This window comes from Phymastichus coffea, unplaced genomic scaffold (assembly GCF_024137745.1).
Source record: "Phymastichus coffea isolate CEN01 unplaced genomic scaffold, Cenicafe_Pcof_1.1 PCOF00007, whole genome shotgun sequence".
In the NCBI taxonomy this organism is placed as follows: Eukaryota; Metazoa; Arthropoda; class Insecta; order Hymenoptera; family Eulophidae; genus Phymastichus; species Phymastichus coffea.
This window is the reverse complement of record NW_026706818.1, coordinates 5167434-5182325: the sequence shown is the minus strand read 5'-3', so window position 1 is coordinate 5182325 and position 14892 is coordinate 5167434. Positions and strand designations below refer to the sequence as shown.

The following is a 14892-nucleotide window of genomic DNA, read 5'->3' as shown; positions in this document are numbered from 1 at the left end:
TCAACTTAAGATAAGAGGGTAGGTAGTAAGCATAGCTGCTTTCTCTTTTCTCTCTGTTCAAAAAGATTTATGTGAAAATGACTAGGATAGCAGAGAAGGATTAGCGGGGATTCAAGTATGTACAGCTCTCCTCCACGGAGAGAGAGAGAACCAAAATATCCCCTCTATGAGAGAATGGTCCCAAGTCACGCTAAGCTAGAGCGTGGGAGAGAGAGAGAGAGAGAGAGAGAGAGAGAAAGCTAGAGAGAGAGAGAGAAAGAGAGCACACATTTACTACTATAGCAGCGCATCCCCAAGATAGAACTATGGACAGGGTGCGCTCTCCTCCTCCGCACGCTCGGACCCTATACCAAATGTATGTGTTTGTAGCTAATATACACAATAAGTATCCTATAACGTACATGAGGCATTGGCCATAGTGGTAGAGCGCTAGCCTGCCAACCCAGAGGACGCTGGTTTGATTCTCCGATCTGTCTTCATTTTTTTCAATTATCGCTTTCTATTCTTTTCATTCTCAATGTAGCAATTAAATTATCAATAATATTTATAACTTTTTAAAAATACATTTAAATAATTTAGATAGAAAGCAATATGTAGGTTCAGCTGAGACTAGAAGCCCTGGGAACCTTCCTCAATATAAAACCCTTCCTCAAAAAATTATAAATAAATATGAACATTAATAATAATTAACATGGAAGGGTTACGCCAGGGCATCAAAGGGTTAAGCCAGGGACCCCCGCAGATATTATTAATAATAATTATTAATATTAATAATTATTATTAACATGAAAGGGTGAGGCCATGGGACCAAAGGGTTACGGACCCCCCACAGGGTGGCCTGAAACATACTTATATTTCAGGCCACCGGGACCTCCCGCAGAGTGGCCTGAAACATATATTGCTATACCACTTTTGTTTTACTTAAAAACTATTTCAAACATATTTTAAAAATTGAAAATCAAAAATCCGAAAAAACACGTTGAATATAAAATTGCTGTAAAAATTTCGAATTTTTCTATTGCTTTGTTAGTTGATTCATAACATTTATTATAATAAATGCATTGTCTCTACCGATGAAAAAAAAATTACTTTATAAAATTGAAACGCGTGATATTTAAAAGAAAATAGGTTCCCAGCAAAAGTAGACTGGCAGCCAAAGAATAAAAATAAATGCCAAATAGTAAAGGATAGTTTAAAAAACTCATCTGCATAAGCTTGAGGAAAAATATGCATGATAATTATGATTAATAATAATATGAGTTTTGACATACTTCTTTCTATAATGCAGAAATATTCAATTATAGTTGTTGTAAACGCTTAATTAAAGTTACATTTTTCGTTTACGAGTATACTATGTACGCGAAAAATTATACGTTTGCTATACTCTTGTACTTTTTAAAAATTTGATCCTTATATGTATGGGGTAAATGTCGATTGTGCATGTTCGTAGAAAATCCTATATATTTGATATTTTATTCGTTAAGCGAAAGTCTAGATCAATCTTTTTATAATTAATACAAAAAATATTGATTATTCCATTCAAAGGATTTCTTTAAAAATTTTCATTATAAAAGTTATTACAAAATGTATTTGGTTCTCATTCAAAAGACTGAAAATTTCATTACAAAATAAAGAAAAATTCGGACATAATTTATTCAAATTATATTTTAGTATAACACGTATAATTCTTATACAATTTTCATATAAAGCAAAAACTTATTTAAACTTGTAAAAAAAATATAAATCCGTAACTATTGTCCAATGTCGTTATTTAAAACTAGCTCTTATTAATTCTATTACAACGTAAGTTCTAACAGATCTTATTCTTTTAAAAAATAAATTCATATAATAAAATCTAATTAAAATGTTTATACACTCACGTATAAAAAGCTTCACGTAAGCTAGCACTTTAACAGAATTTAACTATAAAGAAATTTCTGACGCAAATTTCCATTTGTGCCAGATAAAAATATTTTTTTACTAGATTTATTAATTGATTTCAACAGAGAACCGCTTGAAGAAAAGTAAAAACCGTGATCAATATTATTGTCAGCAATTTATATTGTTCCATTTCGTGCATTTTTAAATCAGACTGTTATAAAATTTCAACTATAATTAGTCATTTTTCCATTACAAATATAAATTTCAGTAGGATAATTATAAGCATTCTTTGATTATTCAGAAAAAAAGTGCATATATAAAATATTTTGAAGGACGTGGTTCCCATAATTCAATCTAGAGGTCAGAATTATCAATGTAGATGGATGGTAACGAGTCAAACTATTTTTAAAATATAATTTCCTACAAAAATTCATTAGTAAAACTTTAAAGTAAGTTTTATGTTTTCATTCAAATATAGTCAGCTAAAGGCAAAATAAAAGCAAAAAAAAAGACGAATGATTTCATTTTTGATTAACTAAAGAAATCACATCGCTATTGGTTTTTATGTTTGTGACTCGCTAAATAAATAAAGAAGATATACGTGTAATATAATTCAAGTAAATACATTTATTCATTATAAAAATACTAAACTATTTTACTCTCACTCTAGAGAAATTAATAACTATGTAGCAACATAGGCTACTCTACTTATATATGAAATTCAAACATATTTTTATTTTCTTTACATAGTTATTTTCTATTTAATAATCACAATGTTACATTAGTTTTTCCAATGCAGTAAGCATACGTTATTTGTGCCATTCATTTTCTATAATTTTAATTTCATGAATCTTTAAAAACTTGTAAATTATAACAGTGAGCTAAAGTTGCATCGGAAGAAAAAAGTTAAGTCTATAGGATAATAAGATTAATATCCAAAAAGTACTTTCATAAAAATTAAAGGTTCCATGAATGATTTATTAATAGTGTTGTATATTTTATCTTTTCATTTATGAAAAATAATTATTTATTTTATAATAATCGAGGAAATTTATATTCAATTTATTATTCTTCCTTCTATTGTTTATCGTTTCTGAAATTTTGAAAGCGGTGAAATCTACTTAAAATGATACGGATGCTACAAAATTACTTTTCGATTAGTTTGTTTTACATAAATTATAAAATAATCTGCATAAATATATGATTGCTTATAATTGAATAATCATTATTGTACATATATCATCAATAAATATTATTATCAATCTAAATTAATAAAATAAATCAAGTGTCTTTTAATCATTACAAAAAATATAATCATCCTAAATTTATTATTCTTATGACGAGATAACATATCCTATTTGAATTTATTATAAAGTTTTGAAAGTAATGAAATCTATGTACCTATACCATGGATTCTAAAATTCATACCTGTCGTGTATTAAATAAAATAATAATACCTAATTTATAAAAACTATAATACTTATGTAGTTCTGGAATTAATGATAAATACATTACAATGATTATGACCGACAATTTGTATCAATTTTAAATAATTTTTATTTGTGTTGGACCACTCCACCAACCAAAGAGCAAACTTACATTTTATAAATTCAATCAACTTATCAGTGTGTTGTCTTTTCGATTTTTTTACAACAAATTTCATGAAAGGTTTGATTTATAAGAACAATTGCAGTTTTTTTCAACTAAACATTGTATCTGATAGGCAAGATATAAAAAAAATACTTTTCTGTAGTTGGATAGCTATCAAATCTTTTAATGGATATTTATGATATTAATATAGTAAATTGATATTCCGCCTCATATGCATGTATTAAACAGCTTGAAAAAATAATTATAATTTTTACTGTAAAATAATAAATTTCAAAAATACAAAACAAACCTCAGCAGAATAATAAATATCATGAATTTTGTAAAAAACTGAATTTTCTCTTTTTTTTGGTCTTAAAAAAATTTTTTTGTTAATAAAAATAATAATAATGTTAGGATTGAAATAGAAACACATATTTCTGAATCGAAAATTTGTTTACTTCATACGAACTATGATATTTATTATGGAATAATATTGAATGAGCGAAGAAAAAAATTTCTTAAAATCGAGAAAATTTGTTTTTCGAAAAAATTAAAAAAAAAACAGTATTCCGCTTGAAAAAACAAACATTTTTTCTCTTATCAATTTATTTGAATTTTTAGAATATACGGAGATAAAAAATATTCAAAAAAACTGTCGTTTCCCGGAAAAAATGCCCGTGCGTGCGTTGGTTTTGAAGAAAATAATTTTTTAACCAGTGATTCAGATAGAGCCAGGTAAAAGTTAAAAAATGTACTTACTCAAATTTTTTTAAGATTTTTCTTCCAGATTAGGCAAATTTTTAAAATTAGCAAAAAAATTTCCGAATTTTCAATCTTGAATTAATACTTGCAAAAAATTAAAAAAGAATCGATGGCATCCATGAATCATACCATTTGAAAACTCTTGAAAAGACTTGTCAAACGAGTTTCCGGGCGATTTTGTACGTTGATTAATTAATTAATTAATTAGTTAATTTACTAGAGATATTGAACTTTCAAGTTTGACTAATTTTGCGGCAGGGGGCCTTTTGAGATTAATGCATTAGCGGGTTGATTAACGATAACTCGGCGGATACGGAACAATAAATATTTATTAAACGTAGTGCAGATGAGACTATGAACATGCGAGCTGGCGAAAGCACTCGTGCAAACGTGCATGCGCTGCGGCCATGCTGCCAGAGAGACAGCAAGAAGAGGTGGATGCGCAGTTGCGCGGTTCGAGCGCCTACTTCCTCGGGCGACGTTGTAGATGCTGCCGACTAGTGTCCGAGGGGGGAGACGGTTGAGTCCCCACAGACCCGAAGTAGGTGACGAGCAGTGTATATACTTCTTCGACCAAGGATTCTGATAAAACTTTAAAGCGCGATGAATTTTTTTAAGCCGTAATCCATGCTTTAAAGCTTATTTGAGCGCTCTGTAATGAATCACATAATGAACCTTATTATCAAGAGTAGTCATCAGCTTTTTTTGTTTGGATTGTGGAATTGACTTGTGTTCTAGACAAAACGGTAGATCTTTATGTGTGTGACGTCCAGGTCACTATCTCACGTACGTCTGAGGTGGACGTTATCTCAGGTGCTCTTTTTGGTTTGCGTGCGTACGCCTAAACCGGGATGAGCAATTGGAGAATCAGAGCTTCCTATTTCGCGTTTCGCGTTAAAAGAGGAAAAAAGTTTGGACTGCAAGTCTTCCATCGAACACCAGGATCCAATGGAATCGGGACTTGGATGTGAATATCCCAGACCTTGCTGGAATTATCACATAAAAAAAAGAATTTAATTTATTCTCTAACAGCGCGATTGTCTTATAGAAAAGTATCCCAATTCCTGCTGAAATACTTTTCGAAGACTTAATTCTCTCGAGTTTCGATTTGGCTACGCTAGTAAGAAGAGGAAAAGGAAGGATAGCAATCAAAAATTTAGTTTTGACGTACTTTTTCCTTTTATTCAACGTAATTGTCTGGTACTTAAAGAGTTGAATCTGGACCTGGCACTTGGTCAAACTTTGTGGAACAAGATAAAAAAAACTGGAAAGCTGGAAAAGCGAGAGTGACTATTTTTCGTTCGCGTACGCCCTTTTAAAGCCTGGGGGTGGTTGGGAGAAAAATCCCTCTTTCAGTCTCTCAAAATTTAGGAAGAGTGGACATGACAGCAAATTTTAATTGGCTGACTGAGATTTTCCCACTTTTCTCTTTCGGTTTTCGGGCCCTAATTGGTTCAGGGGCGTGGTGAAAATCGGGGGCGTGCATTCAAGGGTATGGGCCCTATCTCGTTAGATGGCTCCCCAAGTACCATTTTCGTCACAAATTTTTTTATAATTATTAATTTATTTTTCATCTAAATTGTTGTAATTAATTCATAATAATAACGCAGTTTTATTAATATCTAAACATATTTTATGCGAAAATCTCTAATCCTACATGTTTACAATGAGTAACTTAAATAATTAACTAAATTTGTTGTTTAAATAATATGGAATGAGAAAGAACATTCGTTTACATGAAGCTTAATATATATATTATATATTAATGAAGCTTAATATATATAATATATATATTATAGTTGATTGTGAACTATCTAATTGATTTATTATTTAAAAAAAAGTGTCTTGTTGTCTTTTTCTTTTGTTTATTTGAGTTTTATTGGCTCTTTGATTAACTTAATTTTTGCACAATTAATTTAAATATTTGAACGTAAAAGGAAACTTGTTAAAAACTTGTATTTATTATTTTATCTAATGAAATTCAATTTTATTTATTACAAACATAATTTTAATTTATGTCGCATGTTTGACTAATATACTATAGTTCATTTATGTAATTGTTTTTTGAATATTTATTAAATTTTCCAACTTATAGCTTCAAAACTTTTGGATATTTTCGTTAATTGTGCGTTAAAAGGCATTTGATGTACCTTTGACACCACCCGCATGCCAGTGGGCCCCTTCAACAGAGTGCCCCCACCCCACTCACCCATTCCACCATCCACCTACAGAGGTTGTTAAGGTAGGATGCTGTAGAAGTCGGTAGGGTATTTGGTAAACTATATAATGGTCTCTCTCTCACTCTCCTTCGATAGTAGGACGCTTATGCTGACTGAGTGTGGGCCCTCGGAGAGGGGGTAGCGTCTCTATCTTACTAGGCGCGCACGCCGTATAGTGTGGATGCTGTTCTCTCTCTCTCTCTCACCCTCCCTCTCTCGCTCTTCTTCGATAGTAGGGCGCTTAGTAAGTTTATGCTGGCTGAGTGTGAGCCCTAGGAGAGGGGGTAGCGTCTCTAGCTTGCTAGGCGCAGCCACCACCCACCCACCTCTCACCTTTTGTCTGACTACCCCCTCTTCAACCTACAGCGCCGAAACCGCTGCTTTCAGCGCCACCATAGTGCTTAAAAGCCGTGCTCGATTGGACAAGAGCGTAGTTTTTCGAGACAGCCCGCTTCACTAGCTTTCTTAGCAGTGACAAGCAGTAGTAGTAGTAGTAGTAGTACTAGTAGTAGTAGTACTAGTAGTAGTAGTAGTAGTACTAGTAGTAGTAGTACTAGTAGTAGTAGTAGTAGTAGTACTAGTAGTAGTAGTACTAGTAGTAGTAGTAGTAGTAGTACTAGTAGTAGTAGTAGTAGTACTAGTAGTAGTACTAGTAGTAGTAGTAGTAGTACTAGTAGTAGTAGTAGTATTACTAGTTATCCTACGTACATTTTCATTACAATGGCTTCTATTTCTTATTTTGAAAAAACAGTACGTGATTTATGGAAAGCCTATTACAACTCAGACGCTAATAAGGATGATTTTATTAGATGGAAATATATAATAATTACCGCTTTGAATTCTCTTGAAAAATATATGTTTCAGCCTAACTTAAGTAGAGCAATATGACAGAGATGTCAAACTTGCGCTTCTCATTTGAATTCAATCGAAATTAATTTAAATAATTCCATAAAAGTCGGAAGAAATGTTAATTCATTACGAGTTATTCCAAATGAAATTGAAGGGGACGGAGTTATGTGACGTGAAATAAATTCAGCATTTGAAAAACGTATCATTACTGCATTCATAGCCAACCAAGAACATACAGATATAAAGTCATTCTTAAAAGCAGCAAATAAACTATTACAATTACAAATACCAAATTATCTTTCAATTCATAATGCTCTAAAAACAAATATAAAAATGTCAGCTTAATTTACCGTAATAAAAGATAATGTAGAGGATATTCAAATAAAGTATTTCAACACATAAAATGTTTCTATTTATAAAACGACAGATCTTAAATTATGGTTTACAGAAAATATTGAAGATGTTATACTTAAAAATTTAGAAGAATTTCAAGAAAAAGATTCCGGTTGGACATTAAAAACTATCATCGGTATTACTGTTAATATAAATAAACTTAATCCTTTCAAACCTGGCTCACATACTCAACTACCAAAACAAATAGCAGATAAAAAAGCAATTATCAACGTTCAAAATACAGATAATGAATGTTTTAAATGGGATGTGCTTGCCTGTCTTCATCTAGCTAGATTTCATAGCGAAAGAGTTCAAAATTATATGCCCTTTGCGAATGAATTGAAATTCGATGATATAAACTTTCCTATTGATGTAAAGTTTATTCCTAAATTTGACAAAATTAAATAGTATTTCAATAAATCTATACATACTAAAAAAATACGGTTTTAAATTCGAAGTCTCACTATATTATATATCAACTTTAAAACGAGATAAGCATGTAAATCTTTTGTTACTACAAAGCGATTATATTGATGAGAATGAAACAAAAATATCTAATAGATCAAATAACAATGATAATTTCAAATTAAAATTCCACTATGTATGGATTAAAAACTTATCTGCTCTTGTTAGAAGTCAAGTAACGAAACATACTGCACAAATTTATCTATGTGAACGCTGTCTCCACTATTTTAATAATAAAGAAAAATTGAATATTCGTGAGACAGATTGTTCAAAATTAAATAAATATAGAGTTAATCTACCTAATTTTCCTCTTCTGAAATTTAATCATTATGATCGAAAAGAAATGGTTCCGTTTATTATATATGCTGATTTAGAGTGCTTATTGAAACTAGTAAATAATGGAAGATCCTTCCAAGATCATGAAGCCTTTAGTGTGGAGCTTTATATAAAATGTAGTTATGATGATTCCAAATCAGTCTTTAAGATGTATAGAAAAAAACTGAATGAAGAACAATCACCCGCACAATGGATTATCAAACAATTTCAGATTTTGTTAGATGAAATATATCAAATATATAAGAATGCAATAAAAATGAATCTTTCATGGCGTAATGAAATGGATTTCAAGATGAGCAAAGTGTGTCATATTTGTAGAAAATATTTTCAACGTGATGAAACAAGAGTTAGAGATCATTGTCATTTGACGAGCCGATTTAGAGGTGCTGCTCACGCATCCTGTAATTTAAATTATAAGAATCCTTATTTTATACCAGTCGTCTTCCATAACCTTACTAGATATGATTCTCATTTTATAATAAAAGAAATAGCTACTAGCTCTGATCTTGAGGGAAATGTGACTGTTTTAGCTGAAAATAAGAAAAGCTTTCACAAAACACGTGGACGGTAGTACTATAAATTTTCGATTTATTGATTCGTTTCGTTTTATGCCATCATCTCTCAAAAAACTGGCTTCATACTTAACCAAACTAAATATCGTAGAGTATGAATTCTAGATAAATATACAAAAACATAAATAGAATTATTGAAGAGAAAAGGCGTTTTTCCATATGAGTGTGTTAACAGTTTTGAAAGATTAAAACAGACTCAATTACCACCTATCGAAGATTGTCATAGTTAATTGATAGATAGTAACATCTCTGAAGCTGACTATGAGCATGCTCAGAAAGTGTGGAATGCATTTGACATCATTGATTTAGGACAGTATTCTGATTTATATTTAAAAACTGACGTATTACTCTTGGCCAATATTTTTGAAAATTTTTGTAAAACTTGTATGGATGCGTATCAACTCGACCCAGCACATTATTATACTACTCCTGGATTAACATGGGATGCTATGTTAAAGTGTACAAAAATTGAGCCAGAACTTTTAACCGATATAAACATGGTTTTATCCATCCAAAAAGCTATTCGAGGAGGTATTAGTCAATGCTGTAATAGATACTCAAAAGCTAATAATCGATATATGGGCTCAGAATATAATGAAAAAGAACCTAGCAAGACTTTCATGTACTTTGATGTTAACAATTTATATGGATGGGCGATGACGCAATCATACCATATAAAAATTTTAAGTGGGTCTCTAACATCGATGAGCCTCATTTTTTCAATGTTTCCGATAATAATAAGGTTGGATATATTTTAGAAGTTGATCTAGAGTATCCAAAAGAACTACACGACGAACAGAAGGAGCTTCCATTTTGTCTTGAATATAACACACCACCCGGATCAAGACAAAAAAAACTTTTAACAACACTGTATAATAAGGAACGGTATGTCATTCATTATAGAGCGCTAAAGCAGGCTATTAAATACGGACTCAAAATAAAACAAATACACAGAGCACTTCAGTTTGTGACGAGAGGAAGCGATGCGCTTGTTCTCGTCGGAATTTTCCCAAGTTCCCCTTTCTTTCGGCAAGCACGGTGACCGGCGTTAGGCGCATTTAAGAATGCGTCTAATGCATGGTCTCTGTTTCAGCTGACGGAGATTGCCGAGCGAGGCCGAGCAGGCCCGAAGCGGCTTCACTGGCGACAGAGAGAGTATAGAGATGTTAGAGAGAGAGAGAGAGAGAGAGAGAGAGAGAAAGAGAAATAGTCGGGGCCGTGCGTGCCCTACGCAATATTAAGCAGGCGCGCGTTTAGAACCAATTAGCGCGTTGGTCGCGCATCACCTAATAAGTAAGTCAAGTGGAGAGAGAAAAGATTGGCGAAGAAGCTGTAGGTCGCGAGAAAAAATAAGCGACAGACGCTAGGAAGTCGAGGAGAGACTCAGAAGGTTTTTGGAGTCGAACAGATCAGGACGGTGGACGACTAGCGGCGAAGAAGTTCAGCAGAGGACAGAGGGCCGAGAGGAAGACGACAGGAGTTGCCCAGTGACGACCTGCAACCCCGTGCGCAGGGCGCAGCCGGAGTTGCCCAGCAACGACCTGCAACACCGTGCACAGGGCGCAGCCAGGACTCCCGCTCCAGAACCAAGGTCTAGTTTTTATTTTAATCTCTCTCTCTTTCGCTCGCGATGATTGACAGAGATAGAAACTATCTACTTTTTTATGTATTCCCATACAGAAGAATGAGCTCACGTTGTCTTGCTTTTCAGTGGCTATATCGTCAAAAATCATGATGGAATTTGGATTAGCTTTATCCGGTAAAAAAACTGCCTCATGCTCGCTGAATGCATAATACTGTATACCATCAATCGGTTCCAATAAATCTTTTAAAAACTTATACTTTCGTTGATTGAGGGACTTTGAATAACCATTAGGATGTGTGATTAGTGTTAGCATACAGTTATTTTTCCCACAGTTACGTACTAGGACCACAGAAAACTGCTCGTATACTGTCAGGCAGTAGTTCACCAAGTCTTTTTTCTCGTTTTTCCGTCTCAACCACATTATCAAAATTTATGACTTGCAACTTAAGTGGTTGCTCTTTGAAGTCCATATTGTTTTCTAGTCACCGATCAAACGACGAATGAGACTACTAACTATAAAAAGACTGTTTATATATTTTTTAGTTTCATTAAGACTTTGTCTTCTGATGAGGTATGATCATTTGTCACAAAAGAAAGACTGGTGGTGCTGGCTTAGTGAATAAGATCATTAATAACCTACCATTCGAAGCTCATTTGCCTGGTTATCAGTATTGCGGACCGGGAACTAAATTGAAAAAACGACTTGCTCGTGGTGATCCTGGAAAAAATCCGCTAGACGCTGCTTGCAAAGATAACGATATTGCTTATTCTCAGAATCGAGAGAACATTGAGGCGAGAAACGAAGCCGACAAAATTCTAGCTAAACAGGCCTGGGATAGAGTGCAAGCGAAAGATAGTAGTTTTGGTGAGAAAGTTGCTGGGTTTGCTGTAGCCAACATAATGAAAGTTAAAAGTAAACTTGGTATGGGTGTTAAAATTTTAAATCGAGGAAAGAAACGAGGTAAGGGATTAAAAAATCGTCAACAACAACGGCAGCGACGCAAGACACATGTAAAAAGTAAAAATCTATCAATTACATTGAAAAAAATTATTAACGCTGCCTCGAGAAGTGTTGTACCTAGTAATAAATCACTCTTTGTCATTCGTTCGGCTATAGAAGGCGCTAAAGAAGCTGTGAAGAAGGCTGGAGGAAGAAGAAAAATAAATATGCCTCGTATTCTACCAATTCCTACTAAAGTGGGTGGAGCTCTTCCTTTTTTAATTCCATTATTTGCTGCTTTAAACGCCACTGGAGCTCTAGCTGTAGGAACTGCTTCAATGACAAAAGCCTTTAACAGTGGTAAGACCGCTAAAAATTGATTGAAAGAAGCTCATAGATACAATAAAACTATGGAAGTTATTGTTATTAGTAAAGGACATTATTTGAAACCACATCGTAAAGGTTATGGCCTTCATCAGAATCCATGTTCAGATGGAAAAAGTTTCAAAAAAGAAAAGTAACTTTACCTAATCGAGCATTGACTGATCATGATATAAGAAAATATGCTAAAATACTATAAAATTGCAAATTTTCGAGATGTTTTCATGCGTGATGTTCTACCGACCGATGGATCTCGATATCAAGAGACAGCTATTGTAAATTTAGATAATAAACGTGGACCAGGTACTCATTAGGTAGCATATAAAAAGAAAGGTGATGAGGTTATGTATTTTGATAGTTTTGGTAATCTACAGCCGCCTAAATATCTATTGCTTTATCTCAAAGTTAATAGAATCAAGTATAATTATATAAGATATCAAGATTTTAATGCATACGAGGTGTGTTCAAAAAGTAAGGTGACTTTGTATTTTTAAGAAAAAATATTTATTTATTTATCAATATTTATGTTGCCCCCTTCAAAGTAATCCCTCTCAGATACAATAAACTTATGCCAACGGTTTTTCCAATCCTCAAAGCACTTCTCATAAGCACTTTTCGGTATAGCATTGAGCTCTTCCAGCGATAGACTTTATCTCTTCAATCGTTGCAAATCTCCGTCCTTTCATAGGTCTCTTTAGTTTTGGGAACAAGAAAAAGTCACATGGGGCCAAATGCGGTAAATATGGTGGCTGAGGTATGACTGTGGTGTTGTTTTTGGCTAAAAAATCTTTCACAAGCAAAGATAAGTGAGCAGGGGCATTATCGTGATTGCAAAAGCCATGAATTGTTTTTCCACAATTCTGGGCGTTTTCTTCGTATTGCTTCTCGCAAACGGCGCATAACTTCAAGATAATACTGTTTATTGACCGTACGTCCATATGGTAAAAACTCCTGATGCACCACGCCATGGTAATCGAAGAAAACAGTGAACAAAACTTTGACATTTGATCGAACTTGGCGTGCTTTTTTCGGTCTTGGCTCATCTGGGCTCTTCCATTGTGACGATTGGAGTTTGGTTTCGATATCATAACCATATACCCATGATTCGTCACCAGTTATGACCCTTTTGAGTAAATCTGGGTCGTCGTTGACGCCATTCAACAGTTCTTGAGTGATGCTCATGCGGCGGTTCTTTTGGTCAAAATTTAGCAATTTCGGAAGAAACTTCGCTGACACACGTGTCATGCCCAAAACGTTAAAAAAAATTTCATGGCACGAGCTAAGCGACATACCACCATCCTCAGTAACTTCTCTGATAGTGATTCGACGATTTTCCGGAACAATTTTCTTCACTTCTTGAACGTTTTCATCAGTTGTTGAGGTGCTTGGGCGTCCAGAGCGAGGCTCGTCATTAGCATCTTCCCGGCCATCTTGGAAGAGTTTGTACCACTTGAAAACATTTTTTTTTACTCAGAACAGTTTCACCGTCAACATTTCAAGTGTTTCGGAGCACTTTATTTTATTTTTTACATAAAATTTGATGCAAATTCTTTTATCCATATTTTTCGATAGCAAGAAATCGCCGAGCACGCAAAACACTTATAACCTTTACGCCTCTCACAACCAAACAAAAAATGCTATACACTTGAAACTTGGTACAGATGTTCTGGAAGAGTGTACCAACATAACAAAACAAAAAAAATCGATAATCGAAAGTACATTGCCCGTGAAATTTGAAAAGTCACCTTACTTTTTGAACACACCTCGTATAATTGCGGCCATCTTTGTCTCAAATTTCTTTTGAACATACTATAGAAAAGATAACTAGTATAAGAAATACTCATTCGACGAATGACTATCATTTGATATGAATCTGTCATGGAGAATATACTGACATTGAGTCTCTCGGGAACATCATCCATACTCGAATCATATTATTTTCCACCGATCGAATTGATACCAAACAAAAAATACGTTCTTGGTCTAGTTGAACTATTAACATTTAATTCAATACCAAACATTGACGTTGGTTATAATAAATTTTACATTGGAGGTAAAGAAGCTATCACTTTACCGACTGGTAGCTACGAAATAGAAGATATTGAAAGCTTTCTCGAAGAAGCATTAGCACCTGAATGTATATCGTTTAGCCTGAAACCAAATAATAATACTTTACGTAGTCTCATTCAGTGCAGTCAAAAAATACATTTTGAACCAGATGATTCTATTGGATCAATTTTAGGCTTCACTAAACGCACGCTCGTTGAAAACGAAACACTTAGTTCTGACTTACCCGTCACTATACTCAAAGTCAACGCTTTACGTGTAGAGTGTAATATTACTACAGGCTCTTACATAAACGATCGCAAAGCACATACTATATATGAATTTTTCCCAGCAGTCCCACCTGAATATAAGATTATAGAAGTTCCCTCTCACGTCATTTACCTTTCAGTCACTGTGAGGAGCATTGATCATTTTCAAATTCGTATAGTTGATCAAGACGGAAACTTAGTTAACTTTCGAGAAGACGTCATCACAGTGCGAGTACATATAAAGACCATATCTTAGTAATGGGTATCGTTTAGAATATAAAGAGCGGCCGAGGATATATTAAAAGATAAAAATGTCAAACAGCAGCCAGTCAACAGCGAACTATCAAACCGCTCACACCTCAGAACATTTAATTCCTGAAAAGCTTGAGACTAAAAGTCGTCGAAAATCGTGGAAGAAAATATTGTGGATATTAGTTTGTTGTATAAAACAACAACAATAATATTGAGGGAATTCTAGACATTCATTCAGCTGTCACTTTCTATTAGTCTATAGCTCATTATGAAGTTCATGCGCATCAGCCTTATTCATTATCATATTTCAATAATAGCGATGAAATCCATTTAGCAATTCAACATCAAGATT

The 14892-nt window shown here is 33.6% G+C and overlaps 1 protein-coding gene across 2 annotated transcripts in view; it reads left to right on the top strand.

Moving 5' to 3' along the window:
• The first annotated feature begins 2374 nt into the window (after positions 1–2374).
• The window catches only part of LOC131669076 (glutamate receptor ionotropic, kainate 2-like), a 1402504-nt gene continuing 1389986 nt past the window's right edge, over positions 2375–14892 (top strand). For both annotated transcript variants that reach the window (XM_058943701.1, XM_058943682.1), the window contains exon 1: positions 2375–2498. The gene's annotated coding sequence lies outside the window, so the exon portion shown is untranslated. The remainder of the gene's footprint in view (positions 2499–14892) is intronic.